The sequence below is a fragment of the Chanodichthys erythropterus genome, chromosome 2, assembly GCF_024489055.1.
Source record: "Chanodichthys erythropterus isolate Z2021 chromosome 2, ASM2448905v1, whole genome shotgun sequence".
In the NCBI taxonomy this organism is placed as follows: domain Eukaryota; kingdom Metazoa; phylum Chordata; class Actinopteri; order Cypriniformes; family Xenocyprididae; genus Chanodichthys; species Chanodichthys erythropterus.
Window position 1 is genome coordinate 32,163,013 of NC_090222.1, and position 13,780 is coordinate 32,176,792.

A 13,780-nucleotide genomic window follows, 5' to 3' on the forward strand; every position below is an offset into this window, starting at 1 on the left:
TTACTGGTGTTCCCTCCTCTGCTGCCTCTAGTGGCCAAGCCAAATCACTGCATGAAGGGAGAAGCAGCACTGGCAGTGGGAGAGAAAAGCTTTTTAGTTCAGCACTTGGTGATACTGGTAAATCTGTGATTTAAGGACGGGTTGGATATTGTTTTCACCCACTACCTTGTTTCTTAAAAAAGCACAGACACACACACACACACACACACACACACACACACACACACACACACACACACACAAAGGTTTGTTTTGCTATCTTGGTGAGGAAATTCCATAGGCATAATGGTTTTTATACTGTACAAACTGTATATTATATCCCCCTACACTACCCCTAAACCTACCCATCACAGAAAACATTCTGCATTTTTACATGTTTAATAAAACATTGTTTAGTACGTTTTTAAATATGAGGACTCATGAAACATGTTTACGTCCTAATACCAGTGTAATACCCATGTCATTATTCAAATTTGTGTCCTCATAAATCATGAAAACAAGCACACACACACACAAAATACTGTCACCCCAAGGAGATGTTCTCCTACATGTTTTTAATGCAACATAATCATATTTGATTTTTATAGTCACAACTTCCTTCTCAATACATACATGCATAACTGTTTAACTAACATTTTGGATTTCCAAAAGTCTTTATAAAGAAAGAACTGAAAAAATGCGCGTGAAATAGTTTTGAATTGATAAGGTCTGTAACAAAGTTTAAGGTAGGGTATGCAAGATTGCTAAACTTTACATCACCTGAGAACAAATGAACACCGGCCTGTTTTCATAGTTTTAAGATTTACAAATAGACTTAAAAACACTTTATGAAAAGTTACGGCAGTAATACACATGCAAAGTAGTAGTATTTTGGTGGTTTCTTTTTAGATTATGTAGTATCAAGGTTTACAGAACCAAATTTACCAGCTCAGTACTTTACATAGACACGGGAGTTGATGAATGTGATCTAAAGGCAGGACTGGAATAAACTAAGGCCACTGGATTTGCCAAAGGACAAACCCATTAAAACAAATCAATCTAAAACACATGTCAAATATCTCCCCATTGCAAGGCATGAGTGCTATAGACAATCTATTTGAGAGGAAATGATGCCCAACTTGAACATTTCCAAATAACCTATAAAAGTTCAACTGCTTTGTCTTTCACCTCATGTTCACATGTAAGCAGCCAAATCTTTGGGAGGTTCAATGTAATTTGCAAAGCAAAACATACCGTTAGGGATACAAAAGAAGTAACTGATATATCTCTTAAACTAGTTTCAGGGTAGCATCCAAAAACAGATATCAAGGCGAATATCACCCTACTTAAAGACATCACTGTTCATTTGTGAACTGTTATGTAATTGATCAAAAAAGGCTTACACTCAATAAACAGCTTTAACTATCAATCCTCACATCGCTGAAAAAAGTCTAAGTTCTCTTGCCCTCTGGAGTTATACTTTTTCAGTCATAGTAGTTAATGCAAAACACCGACATTCAGGGCTATAATCAAAATGTTCTCTTTCTTTAGGAGGTTTGAAAAAATTATTAAATGTAATTTAAGCAAATTATATTGAATACATTTTTCAAACTTCCCAAAGACTGCTTACATGTGAACATAAGGTGAAAGACAAAGCAGTTGAACCTCTTGTATAAAACTATACAGCTAAAATATTGCTATTTGAATAAAATATGAATTAGCAACTGTAGCAACAGGTCAATAACTACTATCCACACAAAAGAATAAATAAATAAGTAAATAAAAAAATAGAATAAACCAATTTCAAACAGAAAAGTGATGCCCTCTGAATAAAACAACCATGTGCATATGTTATATAGTATGTTAAACTGTAAAAAGACTTTGTTAATAAAGTAACAAGCCCTCATGTTAATGAAATAAAGTCAAAATTTAATGGAAAAAAAAAATATATATATACATATATATATATATATATATCTTTCATAAAAATGTTCGCATTCACATTTTACACCTCTGAAATGACTTTCCTTTTCAGCTATCGTCACATGTTAGGCAGCATGGGTGTGTTGAAATAAAACTGATCAATATCCAAATAGAATTTAGGCATTGTTTTAGCACACTTACATTCGTATCTGATATAGTAGCGTCTGAATGATGTCACACTATAAAAGTAACTGTTTGCAGATGGTAATTTCAATCCAGATATATTTTGTTTTGGGTAATATCCATCTAAGCATTAATTTATGTATTAATAACACAGAACAAGTCTAATATTCATTGGTAACTGAAACAGATTTAAAGCATCAAGTTCAAAGATTACTTTAGGTTAGCACACAGGTGGTTTTCTAGAGCAGTGCTTCTGAACATGCAAGGACCATAAGGTTGACAGCTGACATCCACCATGCTCCTCTTGGATCAAATATAGCCCTAACATTTGAACTATCAAAACAGCAATTCTTAGGCCTTGGTCCACATGAACACCTAACACCCTCTGCCACCTCGCCTTCTCTTCTTCTACTTCCACTGTCTGTTCTATTCCTCCTATACTGCACATACGATGTGATTAAGCTTCTGTTAAGCCAGGCATAATCTCTAGAAGCTCTGGCTATTTAATTCTTGCTGTGCCAGCTTAGAGCAGTCATGGAGCCTGGCAAGGGGTGTGTGCAGGCATGCAGGCACACAGACAGGCACTTTGGCTGTCACAGTCAGTGCATGAAGCAGTCTCGCACTCCCATGGTGACAACAGGGCCTTTTACATGGACACATGCAGTTTACCAACCATGGGCCTGAAAACAGGCATGTTTCAAATATAGGCTACCAAAACGCACATAAAGATGTTTAAGGATGCATCAAGAAATGCATGCATGTGCACAGACAGCCAAGCCTCTTGCATTCAAGTGATGAAGCAGACTGGCAAATTTGACAATTTGTGGAGCCCATTTATGCAGTATGGGTTATCTAGGCCAACTCTGATGGATGTTGTCTATAGGTAGGCCAGCGTTTGGGACTAGGATCACCACAACCCTGCGTCCATCACCTTGGGTTAGGGTTTCCAATTACAGCGTTTCCTGAAATACAAAATAAACAAAGTTTCTGAATTGCTGTATCACCTATGTGTTTGCAACATCTAACATTTCTATCTTTGCCAAAGCGATCCCAAAAGACAGCTGAATCTTTGCATAAGATGGTGGCCAACCTGATGGCAAACGTCACAGTGACTGTATGCATCTTTGGATTAGAGTTGTCAAAAGTACAGACGTTGGTACCAAGTCGATACTTTTAAAAATGTGACGCTTTGAGCGCTGTTGAGTGGATTCGTAAACACCTCTGATTGGCCATTGTGTTCACGTGTTCATCAAATATGCCCGTGATTGGCTACAAATGATTAACGTTTCAAAAACATGTTGTAAATAGACACGCTCTTACACAGATACACGTGGGAGCATTTGAAAGTAGGCATCTATCAGCTACTTTCAAACACTCTCACATTAAAAATGCTTTCAAACACTTCTGTGCTTTCAAATGCTCCTGTGCATTGATTATTGTAGGCAATCACAGACATTTTGTCACGCTTTCAGCACTCAAAGAGTCACATTTTTAAAAATTCAGTATCGACTTGGTATCGAAGTTGGTACTTTTGACAACACTACTTTTTTGATAATACCACTATTGTAATTGTTAACTAATCACTAAAACTATTTAAAATAATTTTCATTGAAATAGATCATTGATCATTTCAAAATCATAGTTCATTGAAATAAAGCTGAAGTAAAATAAATTAAAAAGTAAAATCATTCTTGTGTGTTACGCAGCACGTTTGATCTTTTGCAAGAACCAATGACGTTTGGTTGAGCTTCTGTTTATGTTTGCTGATCAAAGTTTATGTGAATAAAAGCCTTAATTCAGTAAGTTCATCATAAAAAAGCCTTACATTCTCTTCAGAAAATTCAGACTAAACTGCTCGATTCATATAGTTTTACGATCTCTTTATGAACTTTTTGAAGCGTCAAAGTGGTAGTTGCGTAGCTGTCAATGGAGGGACAGAAATCTTTCAGATTTAATTTAAAATATCTTTATTTGCGTTTCGAAGTTGAACAAAAGTCTTGCGGGTTTGGAACATCATGAAGGCAATTAATGATGATTTTTTTTTTTTTTTTTTGGGGTGAACTAGCCCTTTAAATGTGAAGGTCTGCACTCACCCCATCAAGTGATTCCAACTGATGCTACATCCTGACATAATTACAGAATAAGCACTAAACAAGTTTGACTAATCAACACTGGTGCAACAGACTAAAATAAAACTGTGTGGCATGTTCTCCATTCCTCCTGATTTCCTTCCTTCTCTTTTCTCCTCTCATCTCTTCCCCCAGTCCTGACCCACTTTCATCTCCCTTTGAAGAGAGAGTGACCCAGCAATGTCCCTGATGAGGATCCTATACTGTTCTGCCCCGCACTACCCCCACGTCACCGTATCCATAGAGACATGGGCCATGTAAATACATCCCATATTCAACAACATACAAGCCTATTGAGTGCTGCCATGCCATTCCTAAAGTCTGTGTATGAGAGAGGAAGAGCAAGTGAGATTTACAACTTATTCATTCACAAAACTGGCCATAACAAACACAATATTAGTGCACTGAGAGTGAGATAAACCATATCATGCTCAAATATGTATTAAAACAAAGTGTCCGTTTTTAAAAACAGTGCACTATAGTGACAGCTGTTAGATCACCGTAGATATGGTCAAGAAGGTTTAACTTCTAACTTTCTGGACTAGTCTGCAATAAATGCAGTACTAGTAAACCTGATACCTTGGTGAATTAAATCATAGCAACAGGGTGTGGCAGTATAAACATGGACATCATCACAAAAATAAATATATTAACTAAGCCATAGCTGCATATAGCATAGCTCAAGTTACCCAGTTCATCAAACTCCTAATAAAACTGTTTTTGCAATTCAACTAGTATCTGCCAAGAGATACATGACAAATAATGTGAAAAATTTGAACTGTAGAAATTTAGGTGTAGACCTGCATGCATCTCTCTTTCACATGTACTCACGATAAAAAAAAATGCAATTTTTTCCTGTGATGGCAAAGTTGAAAAGTTGAATTTTCAGCATCATTACTCTAGTCTTCTGTGTCTCATGATCCTTCAGAAATCATTCTAATATGCTGATCTGCTGCTCAAGAAACATTAATAGAAAGTTCAAATGAACAGCATTTATTTGAAGTCTTTTGTAGCAATGTAAATCTCTTTACTGTCACTTATAATCAATTTAATGCATCTTGCTGAATAAAATATTAATTTCTTGATTCCAAACTAAATGGTAGTGTGTGTGTGTGTGTGTCTGTTAATTGTCCTATGAATTAATGGTCAATTGTTATGTAATGTAATGTTATGTAATGTAATGTTATGTTATGGCTGATTTGATTTCAAATTCATCAAATTCAAAGACAGCAAATAAGATGTGCACAAAATCAGTTATTTATTTTGCAATATTTACTCAAAAACAGAAAATGCACATTATTTACAAGTCTGTCAATGTTACATTTTGGAGTAGAGAGTAGGCTCTATTAATTGGCCGATGAGGCAGGGTTATCAGTCGATAATTTAAAATATCAGCCAAACAACCCAACTAGTGGATTATACATCAGTCCATCAGTATTATCAGTTTTAGCTAGTCTTGTTGTCCTTTCTAAATAAGTTGACAGCAAATGTTGTGTTGAAAAATGTTGTATGTAAAACTTATTTTTACCAATTTTTGCTCAATAGGTAAGCATTACAATTAGGCAAACTTATAAAGCCGGAGCTGAGGCCTAGCATATAGCACATGCTACATGGGAAGCAATGGTGCTAATGCAGGAGATGCAGGTTTGAATCACACATCCTGTCCCAATTCTCCTTCTTCCCACCATCACCTCTCACCAAGTTATGCCATAAATAAAATAGCAAAAGCCCCAAAACACATACTGAAAAAGAATTTTAAAAAACATAGAATACAGAATATAAAATAATTTAAAACAACATTTGTACATCTCTTATCATAGTTTGATCTACACTGAATTTTACTAAACAACACAACAATAAAACCGATGCCTTTTTCACCTTGGGAACGTACAAATGAATTCCATGTTGTGGTCATGTCATGCACTTGACTTTAAATGACTATTCTCTCATGGTGCAGGGATTTGCACGGGATGGATAAAGATTACTAAAATGATGAAGAAAAGTCTATTTTGGGAGCAGCTCATAACATCTTTATCCCATCCAGCTCCACCAATGACTTTCTCGCTCTATCTCTCTCTGACACACATACACACATCCATCTTTACACCTTTCTTTTTTGTCTTTCGACTGAATAGGAGATCCATTTATCTTGATTTATCGAGATCTCTTCTCTCCCAGTTTATTCTACCTCCCTGTTACCTTTCCCATCTTCCAGACTCACTCCTCCATACGTTTAAACTCATTCACCCTCACTTTCTCTCCATCTCAGAGCTGCGTTAAGCAGGTCAGCAAGGCAGGGATGCTGAGAGGGAAAAAAGATCTCCATGAAGATGAGCAGCTCCTTCTTATCACACACATGCATATAGGATGCTAAAGCAGACATGCATACAGAGAGACACACACATGCATCACAATAACTTTGCATCTGCACACAATGCTTAGATTACAGCAGAAATGTTCAGCTTCTTCAGGTTTGCTTTCACAAATACTGCCCTCAGATATTCATCGATGGCCTGCCTCTTTCTGGAAAATAAGGATTTTCACATCGGATAGTTATAGGAACTCAGTTAAAGGATCTAGCCACAAGGGCGGTCCCCCAAGAACTAAATTGTCCCGTAGGCCGGGCCATTTTCCTGGTTGGAACTCTGAAGTGACGCAAGCGGGCCGACAACAACATTGCGTGGTATTTAACAGCATCAACAATTGGAGGATGGAGGACGCCGTGATAGGAGCTTTGTTTTTGTTACAGGTTTCGTGATAACAGAGATAGAATGTAGACATATAAGTTATGTGATTGAAAGAGCAAAAAGGAAGACTAAGAGACGAAATCTCTGATTACAACTTGCAGTGCTACATATCATCGAGGCTGAGAAAAGAACACAACGTGCCTGGACTCCGGCGTTGGTCCATCTAGCGCAGTTTTACATGTTCGTGGAGTAAGTGTATGTAAACTGTGCTTACAAAACTTTTTAAAAATGACGGGTGCCGGTGTTTCGTATGGCACGTACACTTACGTCACTGAAAGTTCCTATTGTGCTGGGTTAGACCCTACGCTGAAGTAGGAGCAAATTTAGTTCCCTCAAAAGGCATTGCTTTGACTTAAATCGTTCGCCATGCCTGCTGTGTGAACACGCCAAAATTCTGCCAATATTTATAGGAACTATGAAAATGTCCCTCCAGTGCAAAAGCTCCTTTATGTTGTTAGAAAATATTTGAGGATGTCTACCCAGAAAATCTGATAGGGTGTTAACATAAAATGTGAGTGCAATACTTGCAGCCATGATGCTGGGGAGTTGCTAAAACATTCTAAATCATTTTTAGCATGTTGCTATGCAGTTGTTAGGGTGTTCTGAGTGGTTGCTATGGCATTGCTAGGTGGATGCTTGCAGGCCCGAGCCAAGAGAGTCCCAATGGCTGTTCACACTGCAATATTTTCTGCTTTTTTATGTTCTCTTCAGACTACAAAGAATGGATGCGCCGGAAAGGCAACCTGTTCAGACTGTAGTTGATTTTGCTAGAACATCCGCAATGGTTGTCATACCTTCAAAACAAAATAGTATTGATTCATTTACGAAGGTGAATCAGAAAATCTGTTTCATCTACAAAAAGAAAAGGGATTTTATTGAGAAAGGCAATATATAAATAAAAAACGTGTTGCCTGTGTATATAAGGCCTACGACATTCTGGTCGCTAGATGAGGCTCAAGAACATCAATATCAGTAAAAACCTTAAGTTAGTTCACTATGCATCTCATTAACAAGCCAAATTATTTTAAGGCATAATTTATTTCCACAGCACATACGATACAGAATGAGTTACTTTAATACTAAAGGTTAAGGGTTTGTGCTTTAGCAAGCACTAGTAATTCAATTCAATTCACCTTTATTTGTATCACGCTTTTCACAATACATATCGAAAATGCATGTGTCTACATTACAATTTAGAGTAATCTGTTATCAAAGATGACTAGTGTAATTATGTTCTACAAGGACGGGCTTAAGTCTACAGCACCTTGAATTTGATCTGGAAACCATTTTAACTGGTCAATGAAGAGATTGCTAAAACTTACAGGATTTCTGGGCTTATCCACCTCAAAAACTGACCAAGACTGCATCATGTAGAGGTGGGGACTAGACCAGAATGACTCACTCACACACATTACTGCTGCTAAGGTGTACACCTCAGCAAAGCAGGCTACTCTTTGATATGTGCATGCAGTGGTCAAGAAAGAGTGGAGACACAGTAAAATGACATAAACACTGAAACTCTCCCTACAGGGAATGGAAAGTGCCCACATCACAACCTGCACCACATACCGAAGCCAGACTGAGAAAAATTGTCATCCATACTGTTGCAAAAGAGATTATATGTTGGTCTGGATATAAGAGATGTCCTATGTGATTTCTCTAAGAGTACCATCTGTGCTTTTAGGATCCAACTTTCCATTTCTTCCTACCTTCATCAAAAGTCACCAACTCCTGACTAAATTACAGCTACTAGCCTCTCTAATACCCTAGGTACTCACCAAGCCAGTTCAACATCTACAAAGCCCACTGTGTGCTTTTCATTACCAATTTATGAGCCACTGGAAGCAGGAAGAAAACTACATTAAAAAGGGACAGGCAGCAACAGCTTATGGAAGGAAGCTGGGAGCAAGCCATGCAGCCAGCTAAAACGCTCTTGACCGGAAGTCTTCTCGTGTGCCGTTTTTTGGCGGCAAGCTTTACTTTAGCTGCAATACAGGGTCCCAAAGACCTGAATTAACTTGTAGTCCTGCAATGTGACTATGATCAGGGTTGAATCTGCAAACATAAAAAAAATCAATCCATCACTCATGTGGTTAGCAAATGACACCATGAGAGATCCATTCAACTTATGCTCATCGACATCTCATGAATTACCTTAAAAAGAGACTATATAACTCCCAAAACTGTCCAATTAAATTGTACAAACTCTAGTTTTGCAGCCTATGTTGGACTGGTTTACATTCAACTAATTTTTATTTGTATTTTCAATGATGAATACACCTCAAAGTGACCTTTACTACTAAATGGGCAGGGCACCAAAGTGGTGATACTCAGAGGTTGAATGAGTTTGCTGAAATGGTGGTTAATGGCTTTAACTACGATCCCTTACAAGACAAAGCAATTAATGTTTAAGATGGTGGCTGTAAACGCTGCTCCATTTCCTAATGCAATTTCCTTGCAATTCTTCAATTTGATATGTAAATTAATTATGTTGCTGTGGATCTCCTCAAATGAACTTAGATTTACTTGGTCTTGGATTCAAGTTAATAAAAAAAAAAAAAAAAAAACTTGACTCAGGTCACTAAAACCCTTTCTCATCTGGCAGTTTGGAGGTGCAAAAGGACAAGTTTGTACTTTAAAATTTCAAGATGTGCATAACTTGTTATAATATATATCTCAATATCAATAGCCTGGAAAATCTCAATGAAGAACATAATTCAATATATACTGTTATCATCCACAGAGCCACATGTTGACCCCGCATGCAATCCATGCTTTAGACAGAGGGAAAGCTTGTTAGGAGCCACATCCAAATCGATGTGTTAGGCTATATGCCATCTGATGAGTGAAAGGATTTGTCCTGACAGAGTAAGGGCAAAGTCACACAGGGACAGACGGACAGAAAGGGAGGTGGGTTATGGGAAAAACAGCACTTTCCTACTTTAGCTTTTATCATGAAGCACTTTCCAGTGTTTGGAAGAGCTTAAATGTAGCTTATGCTGTTCATCAAAGAAGTCAGAGGCATACATAAACTGGGAGACAGTATATAAATGGTGTACTTGTAAGTTTGTGTGTGTGTGTGTGTGTCTTCCCTTCCCAGAGCTATCAAATTTAGGAGTATGTTGCAAGATGAATGGGGAATACTGCCTCAGGTGGTCTCTGAAAAGACTAACAAGCTTGTGTCCATCCCAGTTTAGTTTATGTCAGCTACAAGAAATGAGACATGTGACATTAACAGCAACTACAAGCCTGTCAACCAACCAATAGGAACTTCATGCAAAGCATCTTTGCAGGGTACACACCTGAAAGTTGTTACTGTTGTACAAATTACACAGTATTGTGTCCATTTGAGACATGGTAAAACTTGCCTTGCATGCTTGATATCTTGTCATTGCTGAAATTCTGAAGTTAAAAATCTAGAGAACGAGCCACGTTTTACAAAATGCCTAATGAAACACATAAAAGCATTGACCATCTCTTTAAATAAAGAAATTCCTTTTTTTTTTTTTCTGGCAAAAAGGCAGGCCCCTTTAAAGTAATTCCACAGTACATTTACAGTCGTTGCAAGATTTTGTACAATGAAGTTAGTTAGTCTATTCACAGCCCCGTGTCACTCTGCCACGGACACCAAAAGAAATCCAAAAACAGAGCTAGTCACACATAAAAATAAATGGGGCCAATAAAACAAAACAAAAAAAGAAACTAGAGAGGGTAGATTAATGCATGCTCAAGGCAGATGTTTGGAAAAAGAGCACAAAAATGCATGAAAAAAAGTTCAGGGAAGAGATAAGAGAGACTATTTTAAGGGACAGGTGGCTCCTACATTGCAACTAAAAGCATTATGCATTTAAAAAGATGTCTCAAATAAGAAAATCTCCTATAATATATGTCTTTTTTATTATAAAAACCTGCCAGACAGAGAGATGATAGCACAAAGTAGTTCCAAGAAGCCTAAATCCAAGATTCACCTATGATTCCACCCATTTTTGTTGGAAAAAAATCGACATGATCTATAACCAAAGCATGAATTCTAACTAACATGACAATATGCATGTTTAAACTATTCTTAAAGGTGACAATGTATAATGATGCAGTAAGAATGCTGATCGAGATGGCAACATGCAAAAGAAGAGCAGAAGCAGAAGTGTGTCCATTTTGAACCGGCATTGCTACTTCAGCACCACAGCAGAAACCTTGCAGAAACCGCTATGGAGATGAAGGGTGTAGGCATAGCCAGATTTATCCACACACTGGGCTACATACATACTTGGATACATGTGCCACATCCAAATGCAGTGTAGATGTGGATAGTAATAAAAATCTCCCTCCATGCAACACGCTTGTGCACGTATGATCATTATGAAGAAAATTGTAACGTCACCCTATATATATATATACACTGAGATCATTGGAATAAAGTCGCGCTTTTATCCTCAAAATATGACCTAGGGCGGTTATATGTTTTGTCAAACGGTAAATATATTAACCGATGCGTTGAAACCAACAAGATATCTGTCAAATTTCGATAGCTTTCAGGCATTCTGTGCACAAGATTTGCATCCCATGCAACACCGCAGTTTTGCATTAATGTAATTGTGGCCGAACTGATGCTCTTGGATTTTTTTCTTTTTTAAACAACCATTAAATGACGACTGGCTGTCTAAACAGACGTGATGGGCTAACCTGACTCATCAATCTGAGTAATGAATAGCGATAACCGAAAGATGCATTGAAGGTCTCATAATCGAACATGTTCATGGGTGCATGGCTGCAAACGCGCTTCATGCAATGGATTTGACTGATGCTTATTTTGTGTATATATCAGAGAATAAGCCGTTTCATACTCGAAATGGTTGAAACCAGATGAGAAAAGATATAATGCATGGTTTTAATCATTGCAAATCACATCCACTGACAAGCACCCGGGCTGCCATGAGTTGAGCCGCTGCTCTCTGGATGGCACAGGAGGATAACGTTTAAATACCTGCCCGTGGTCTTTTGCATCTGACCCAGTTTACATGAAGTAACAAGCCGAATATGTCCCCACTCCCCTGCCCAAAGCCCCGGCCTGTGCATCAGGCATCTTCGGGAACACGGTGTCTTGCGAGGAATGAGGAGGGAACAGGCTGAGCCCTAAAAAGACGATACTAGCGTGTCTGCATGTAAAGAAACCAACTGTAGTCTTACCTCAGCTTCGTGTCCAGCTTCCTGAAGCAGCCATTACCAGTATTCCCCCTTTACCGTCCGAACCTCCGCCACACAGGTACCGGGGCGGACCGAAAAACCGGCAAAACGACCCCCCTCCCCCCGAACCGCCACCCCTTCGGACGGGTTTCTACGATCGTCTCCCGAAAAAGACGAAACGCGCACGCTATCGTCTTGTCGTCGCTCTACAAGCCCTCTTCAGCACATTTGTCTTTCTTTTCACAGTCCCCCAAAAGCACAGATGAGCGCGACAGGAGCGTCTTCAAACCCCCGGCGCGGCCAACCGCCAGTTCGATGAGCAGCAGTACATGCAGCAACCGTGACAACCGCCGCAATATTCCGCCTTGACGTGGTGTGTCCCGTGTGTTCGTTTAGAAACAAATCGCGGCAGTAACGGTGGTGGTGTCTCGGCGGCTAGCTCTCAGGCTAACCGCGTTCACATCGCCCAGCAGCGGCAGTATAGTAGCGGGTCGCTCGCGGTGGTGTTGCAGCAGCAGCAGCAGCAGCAGCGAGGGGGTGGAGGGGTGAGAAGAAGAGTGATTAAATGAAAATGGAAAAAGAAAGAAAAACGAATGAACTAAAAACCGGGGTTTCTTCGTCGCACCGCTACAATTAGCGATGTGCATTCGCCAGGGACCCCCCCTCACTGCCCGTTAATCTCGGATCGGCTCCGCGGCTGCTTGTCGCTTAGAGAGGGTCTGCACAGTAAAGCGCGTCCCCGCTACAAAGCGCGCTCGCTTCAGTGTGTGTGCAGTGTTCACAAAATGGCCGCCTAAACAAACCCGACAACGGGCTGCACCCAGCGGCTGTTAGCGTGATTTGCCTCGGCATTTGCCTGTGTAGGGGAATAAAACGAGGCTTTTACGGGAACAATAATTTAGAAAACGTGCTCTGGAGTGTCTTTTTGGCCCGTTTCGAGCTATTTGAAATTGATAGTTTGCTTGGAGCCAAGGCAAGTGAACAATGCCGAGGCAGTGGAGATGTGAAGCAGCTAATCTGCGACCATAAATGGTTATGGCTAAGAAAACTTTTTATCTTAATTTAGCTCAATATTTATATTTCAGCACAGCCGATGTGGGACTAGACAATGATGTGATGAATTACCTGGGAAGTTTTCGCTAATATTTTATTGCGTCATTACGTTACTTTTTTACTTAAAACAGTTTAAACTAGCTTAAGATGGTTTGCTGGTTCGGTCGCAGGTTTCAGAGAGGTTTGGGGCATTTCCAGCTCCAAAAACTGGAAGAGCAACTAACTAATTTAGGTTTTTTTTTTCTACAAAAGACACGTTAACTTTTATTAATTTTAAAATACTTTATCACAATGTCACAGTATTTTTGACTTTACAGACGGACAACTTGATGCAAAGTACCTTATGGATTTAATGAGCTTAAAAAGGTGCAAAAGCATATTACATCAGCAGCACTTTTGTCATATTGTTAAGCATGCTTAATACAAAACGTTGTTATTCTGTAGCGAGAACTTCATTCATCTTTTCATATTGTTCATATAACAAGTCACACTAACCGACTATTGACACTAAACAAAGTATCACACACACCTGTTAGTGTGTGTGTGTGTGTGTATCTATACACTTAGCCTATAACATTATAG

At 38.9% G+C, this 13,780-nt stretch overlaps 1 protein-coding gene across 1 annotated transcript in view; it reads right to left on the minus strand.

Annotated features, from left to right (window-relative positions):
* Positions 1–12,243, minus strand: part of dyrk1b (dual-specificity tyrosine-(Y)-phosphorylation regulated kinase 1B) — a 44,763-nt gene extending 32,520 nt beyond the window's left edge. Inside the window, exon 1 of the mRNA XM_067410156.1 lies at positions 12,149–12,243. The gene's annotated coding sequence lies outside the window, so the exon portion shown is untranslated. The remainder of the gene's footprint in view (positions 1–12,148) is intronic.
* Between the last annotated feature and the right edge of the window lie 1,537 nt (positions 12,244–13,780).